The sequence below is a fragment of the Mus caroli genome, chromosome 6 (genome assembly GCF_900094665.2).
Source record: "Mus caroli chromosome 6, CAROLI_EIJ_v1.1, whole genome shotgun sequence".
In the NCBI taxonomy this organism is placed as follows: domain Eukaryota; kingdom Metazoa; phylum Chordata; class Mammalia; order Rodentia; family Muridae; genus Mus; species Mus caroli.
This window is the reverse complement of record NC_034575.1, coordinates 70,971,207-70,978,417: the sequence shown is the minus strand read 5'-3', so window position 1 is coordinate 70,978,417 and position 7,211 is coordinate 70,971,207.

Here is a 7,211-nt window from a genome sequence, read left to right as displayed (position 1 = left end):
GTAGACCAGGCTGACCTCGAACTCAGAAATCCGCCTGCCTCTGCCTCCCAAGTGCTGGGATTAAAGGCGTGCGCCACCACGCCCGGCTTGGATTTTCTTATTATTTTTCTGAAAATAATGAATTATTAAAATGTTTTAATTATTTGAGATATATTGTTACTGAATTTATTATATGTCATGTTTTACATGAAACCTCCTCCGGTGTCATCAGCTGATGTTGTGATGATGGCTTCCCAAGAGAAAGATTAAGTCACAGAGCATCTCCTGGCATCCTTATATCCTGCTTCAAGCCAGTGCATCTAATTCTCAGGATGTAGCTGCTTGGTTGATTCTTAAGCACACCTCATCACATATCTGGGCAAGCACAGCATTTTACTGTGCAATGGAATGACTCTTCATCTAGATGCATTGAGTTGATTCTTCTCCCTGACAACTTCACCTAGAAGACAATTCTAAGTAACTTCTTGATAGATGGCCTAGAAAGTTCTATTTGTTCAACAATTAGTTCTTTCAAGGTGGTTGTCTTCATAGTATATCCTCAGACCTAAGAACCTCCTTATCTCCACACTACTTCTTAAGATTGCCCTCAACCAAAGAATAGATAGAGAAAACATGGTTCACTTACACAATGAAATATTACTCAGGTATTAAAAACAAAGAAATCATGAATTTTTCAAGTAAATGGTTGGAACTATGAAATATCATCCCAAATGAGGTAACCTAGACCCCAAAGGACATGCGTGGCATGTACTCACTGATAAGTGGACATTAGCCCCAAAATACAGAGTACACATGATATACACCACGGACCCAAAGAAGTTAATCAGGAAGGAAGGCCCAAATGAGAATGTTGCAATCCCATTTAGAAAGGGGAAGAAACTAGTCATGAGAGGTGAAGCAATGGATAGAGGTTGGTACCCCCAATGGAAGGGTTAAGGGAAGAATTGGAGAAACTGAAGGGGGAGGGCAACCCCATAGGAAGATCAACAATGCCAACTAACTTAGACCTCTGGGAGTTCCCAGAGACTGAGCACCAACCAAAGAGCATACAAGGGCTAGTCTGATTCACTCACCATTTATGTAGCAGAAGGCTGTCTTGTCTGGCCTTAGTGATAGAGGATGCACATAATTCTGTAGAGACTTGCTGCCCTAGGATGAGGAATACAGAGAGGTACCCTCTTAGAGGGGGAAGAACGCTTGGCGGGCAGGGCGCGGAGCAAGGAGAGGGACAGCATTTGGGATGTAAATAATTAAAATAGTTAAGTAATTTAAAAACGACAGCATCAACCTGGTATTGCAGTACTTCCAGGAACAGTGCACCCCCTTTGTGGTTTCTAATACTGGTTTAAAAAGTAATAACTAGCCAGGCGTGGTGGCACAAGCCTTTAACCCCAGCACTTGGGAGGCAGAGGCAGGCAGATTTCTCAGTTTGAGGCAAGCCTGGTCTACAAAGTCAGTTCCAGGACAACCAGGGCTACAGAGCAACCCTGTCTTGAAAAACCAAAACAAAAACCAAACCAAAACAAAACAAAAACAACAACAACAAAACAAACAAACAAAAAAAAAACAAACAACAACAACAAAAAAGGACTGTTCACAGGTTCATCATCAATCAGCATATTTCTTCTGAGTAAACTTGGAGTATAAATATTATTTTCAGGCATAATGGTCTAAAACCAAACATTAACACACTCACTCAAGACAAGTTGTTAAATCCAGACATATTTGTGAAGTACTAGTCACACATGTTTTTCTTGAAGTCTGGGAATATCACCCTGTTCACATAAGGAGTCCCCCTTTAAAATGTACCTGGAGAGAATGCAGAGGCAATGATGATAATAAAAATCTGATGTCATTACTATGTGCTATACCAGCATAAATATTCTGTTTGCTTTTCTGGACTCTAGGGACGTCATGCATGGATGCAAGAGCATATATATACAGGCAGTCAAATGTCCTTACATGCAAGATAAAATAGATATAAAATTGAAAAGATAATAGATATAAAACTGAAAAGATAATAGATATAAAACTGAAAAGATAATAAACTATCCTTGAAAGTACTGTATAGGGGTTGGAGAGATGTCTAAGTGGTTAAGAGCACTGTCTGGTCTTCTAGAGGTCCTGAGTTCAAATCCCAGCAACCACATGGTAGCTCACAACCATCTGTAATGGTATCTGATGCCCTGTTTTGGTGTCTGAAGCCAGCTAGAGTGTACTCATATATATTAAATAAATAAATAATTAAAAATAATAAAGTGCTATATAATAAATATTCTAGAATTCCAGAGCCAAGCTAGCATCCAAAATACAATGTGAATATCTGCAAAAAACAAAAGTAGTAGAGTTGTGAGCTGTATTAATGATATATTAAGTTAAAAAAATCATCATTAAACAATTTTATAATGATAAAAACATGATAATATGTACCAAGTACATACTGTGATGACAGAGCCTACTATATGCCAAGGTTACAAATTACATACTTTGGTATTACCTTAAGTCCTCAGGTCCTTGAAAGATGTTGCAGTACAATATTAGTACAAAAATAAATGATATCATAAAAAGTGATAGTTAAGTCCAAGAAGTGTAAGACGTATACACAAAGAACAAACATTGCTTTTTAAGTTGTTTTTCTTGAAGTCTGAAAATATCACCCTGTTCCCATAAGGAGTCCCCCTTTAAAATGTATCTGGAGAGAATGCAGAGGCAATGATGATAATAAAAATCTGATGTCATTACTATTGCTATACCAGCATAAATATTCTGTTTGCTTTTCTGGCCTCTAGGGACATCATGCATGGATGGGTACTTGGGTATTGTATGAAAGAACCCAAGGAGCTAAAGGGATCTGCAACCCTATAGGTGGAACAACATTAGCTCTTGACTCTAGCTGCATATGAATCAAAAGATGGCCTAGTCGGCCATCACTGGAAAGAGAGGCCCATTGGACATGCAAACTTTATATGCCCCAGTACAGGGGAACGCCAGGGCCAACAAAATGGGAATGGGTGGGTAGGGAAGTGGGGGGAGGGTATGGAGGACTTTTGGGATAGCATTGGAAATGTAATTGAGGAAAACACGTAATAAAAAAAATATAAATAATATAAAAAAAAAGAAAGAGTACACTTTAAGACAAAATCCAAGCATGGTAGAGTCAGGACATCTACTAGAGACTGTTTTTACTACAAAGCATCATGTGCCTTTCCATAACTTTATTTTTATATTTTCCCACAAAGAGAAGCATATTGAGTTTACAGCAGCATCTGACATTCTGAAAATGGTCTGACAGTCACTGAAAGAAGACCCCAGACTCAAACAGTTAGCAAAGACAAAGAACATTTATTCTTCAGAAACACCCAGCATGTAAGGTTGACCATGCAAGAAAAATGTCATCAAACATAAGGGAAGGACCTGTTTAAAACCAATTTAGGGGTTTTCCAGGTATAGATAGGTCACATTCATTAGAATTAGTTGAGCATATGCTATAGGATATTTGTACAATTCCGATTAGCCTTGAGGAAAAGAAATTTTTTCTTATAGAAAAATTCCCCACATCCCTTATAACCCCCTGGCCAGATGTCAGGGCAGCTAGTGATTAGCTCCACTTTTTCTGCGGTTTTTCCTAGAAGCTCAGATTGTTCTGGGAAATTGAGGCTTAAGGCCTAATGTGGTTGCCCACTCTAAAACAGAGTGAGTAGGTCCACTAGATCTCCACACTTGAGAGGGACTGTAGGGGTCTATGCATCCACCATGGCCAAGAGAGCAATAATTCAAGGGAGACAAGAAGAGAGTTTGGGTCAACACTATTGATTAATATAGATCATTTCCTGTCAATTAAGATGTTATAATTTGATTGCTTATTGTAATGTGAAATTGTAAAGAAATTTAATTGTCAGCCACATGGAAACTAGCAGCAGCACAGATATATAACCTGATAGCTTGGAAATGTTTGTTCTCAATCTAAAATATATGCATTCTATATTATTCTTTAATGATTTTAATGGAGCCCTCTGAAAAGGGTAGCGCAATAAGATGTAAATAAACAATATTGGATAATACTTTTGAGAAAACATAAAAACATCTAGCATGAGCTGAGCTGTTGTTTTGTCCCATGGGGTGTCTTCAGTGAATACATTAATTCATTTCCTGCATCCGTTTTCTTTGGTTGAACCCTCTGGATCACCATTAACAGTTATTTTGAGTATCAATCCTAATGGTATGCCATGTAACTCATACTACATTATTAATTTTTCACTTCTGCTTAATAAATATTTATATCTTAAATATATCTGCATATATATTTAACAAGTTCTTCTATTCTATTTTCAGTGTTCTATTCAACATCATTAACCACTCTACTCTCATGGTGCTCCTGTGATTGTCATTTATTCATTTCGAATCTTTTCATTTCCCCAAACAGAAATTCTACAATCATTCAGCAGTTACTTTTCAGGTACTGGCAAACACTAGCATACATGTTGTCTCTGTGGATTTTCCTACCAGGTCTGTTCATATGTAGTTGTGCCTCAGAATGTCAGTCCACTGTTTGACTGAGTAAATTCCCAATATATACATACTGTTTTTTTTTTCTTTTTATCCATTCAGTTGTTGGTGACCATTTAAGATCGTCTTTACCATTTATCTGCGAATCACACTGCAAAGAACTTTGATATCCAAGAATCTATTCTGATCATTGTGGTCTGGTTTTGTTTATTTCTTTGTTTGGAGTTTTCTGTTTATCTGGACTCGTTCTAATAGTTGTGAATTGGAATTGTACTGCATGTTCCATCTTCACAGTTGCAATTTTATTGAGCAGTAAAATATAAGCTGACTTTTAATTATAATTCTAGTAGTCACTTATTGCATCTTCATTTTAATGCAAGACCCTTGTGTTATATTTTCACTATCCCTGTGCTGTTTTGTTAAGAATTACTAATTCCCAAAGCTTTTCTGAGACCTCAGAAGTATGGTGGTGTTTTACTCTCATCCACTAGGAATAGATTGTCCTGCCAGAGATGTGTTTATTTAAAATGAGATTCACATAGGCTTTTGAAGACAGTGCTTCATTTCCTTTTAGAGTTTAGTTTGCTCATGAGAAATATGATCTGTATTTTATTATACATGATCAGACTTTAGATTTCCCCAAAACTTTTTTTATAAAAGAAAAATAAAAAGAAACCTTTTGTTTTTAACTCAAGGCATTAAAATAGCCATAGTCCTAGTGTATGCTTTTGAGAGTTTTTATTTTAAAGCATGTCCCTGATTAACAATTAGTGTTAATTTTCAGTATAATGGTGTGTTTTCTACATTAACTCTAAGAAATGACTTTTTACATTCTAAAAATACAAAAAGAAGTTTGAATCTCCATTTATAGGTTCAAGTGAGATCTGCAGAGAAGAAACCCAAGAAGAATGAAAACTAAAAGACTCTCTATACTCCACCAGATAGCACATGCAGACCATTATAGACCGTATGTGCATATGCAAAAGTTAATAATGAAACTTGCAACTCAAATGTCATGGTCAGAATTATCCAGGTTACACCAGTGTGGGTCTGGAATGGACTGTGTTATGGTGATAGACAGAAATTCTGGGGACACTCTTCTGTCTAAATGTCCTCTTAGTCACTGAGCAAATAAATTGTAAGACAGGAGTACATTACTTGAAAAAAATTCCAAAGAGGGGTCAATACAGCTTTAAGACAGAGAAGAAAGGGAAAAAAAAACACTATATGAGAAACGAGAGGCAGAGAGAAGTCCTTGAATTAGAAGCAAAGGAGGTCCTTCCAGCTCTAAAGCACACAATCCCATCACTGCTAAATGAAGAGCCATCCTTGTAACTGAGGCTATATCTACTTTACTTCTTTGTGCTTCAAACTCTATGGTCATATACAATCATAAAATATAGATAAAATATAAATATAGAAAGTAGATGCATGAGACAGGCTTAATCAGAGTTTACATTCAGACACAGAAGATACCAAAGAAAAATAATATTTACCATCACCAGAGGATGTCTCTAGCCAGGCTTATATAATTTCTATCCTAGGGTAGCAATCATCACGCTTATTCTGATATTTAAGTACTTATGTATATATGATTGTGTGTGTGTTCTAAAAGTTATTCTGAAATATATCCCCAACACCATCCTTCTAACACCTTTTTTCCTCCTCTATATGAGGCAAGAAAATATGTAATATTTTATGTATGTAATATATGTAATGATTAGAAATTTTCCCACTGGATAAAATTCTACAAATTAAAAAATTGAAGATAGATAATATCAGGTTATTCATCTGTCAACTACAGGATTCAACAAGCTCTAAACCTTTGTCTCAAGGAGACAGAAGCTAAATTGTCTGCTGGCTCCTTTCAAACTTAACAGGGTTTTCTGAAGTGTATTCTACAGATAAGAATGACAGCACTCACCATATTACTGGTCAATATTTACATCTTCATTTTTAAAGTTATTTGGTCTCTCTTTACATCTAAAACAGACTCTCTAACTCCGGAAGAGTGAGAACATACTGTTATTTTTTACTATTTTACCAAGCTAGGTGGTTACAACTGGGACCTTCTGTATGTAAAATAATGACCTGCTTCCTCCCTGCTCAGTAACAAACATAAAATCCAGTGAAGGAGGCATAACCATCTTCTAGATTCTGCTAGCACTCAGCGATTCTACTGCACCATCAAATAAATGAAAACATTTGATTATTTGTTTTTGTGTTTAGGTTTTATTTTACTTTTGTTTGAACAGTTGGATTAATTGGTTGTTGTTTGACTTTTTTTTCTTTTTCTTTTTTTCTTCTCCCCTTTGCTGTTGCATTTAAATTATATATGCATGTAATGCACATATGACTCAGAAGAAACTGTGGCAATCAGTTCTCTTCTACCACCACCTACATCCTGGGATATAGATTCAGAGAATAAAGCTTGGTGACAACTGTTCTTGCCAATTGAGCCGGCTCACTGAGCCCTTGTTTGGTGTTTCAGTTGTTCTGGAAGAAGATTGATATAACATGCATTCTAATACTGCACATATATTTCTTTTTCTGAGGAACTGCCAGACTGATTTCCAGAGTGGTTGTACAAGCTTGCAATCCCACCAACAATGAAGGAGTGTTCCTCTTTCTCCACATCCTCTCCACCATCTGCTGTCACATGAATTTTTGATCTTAGCCATTCTGGCTGGTGTGAGGTGGAATCT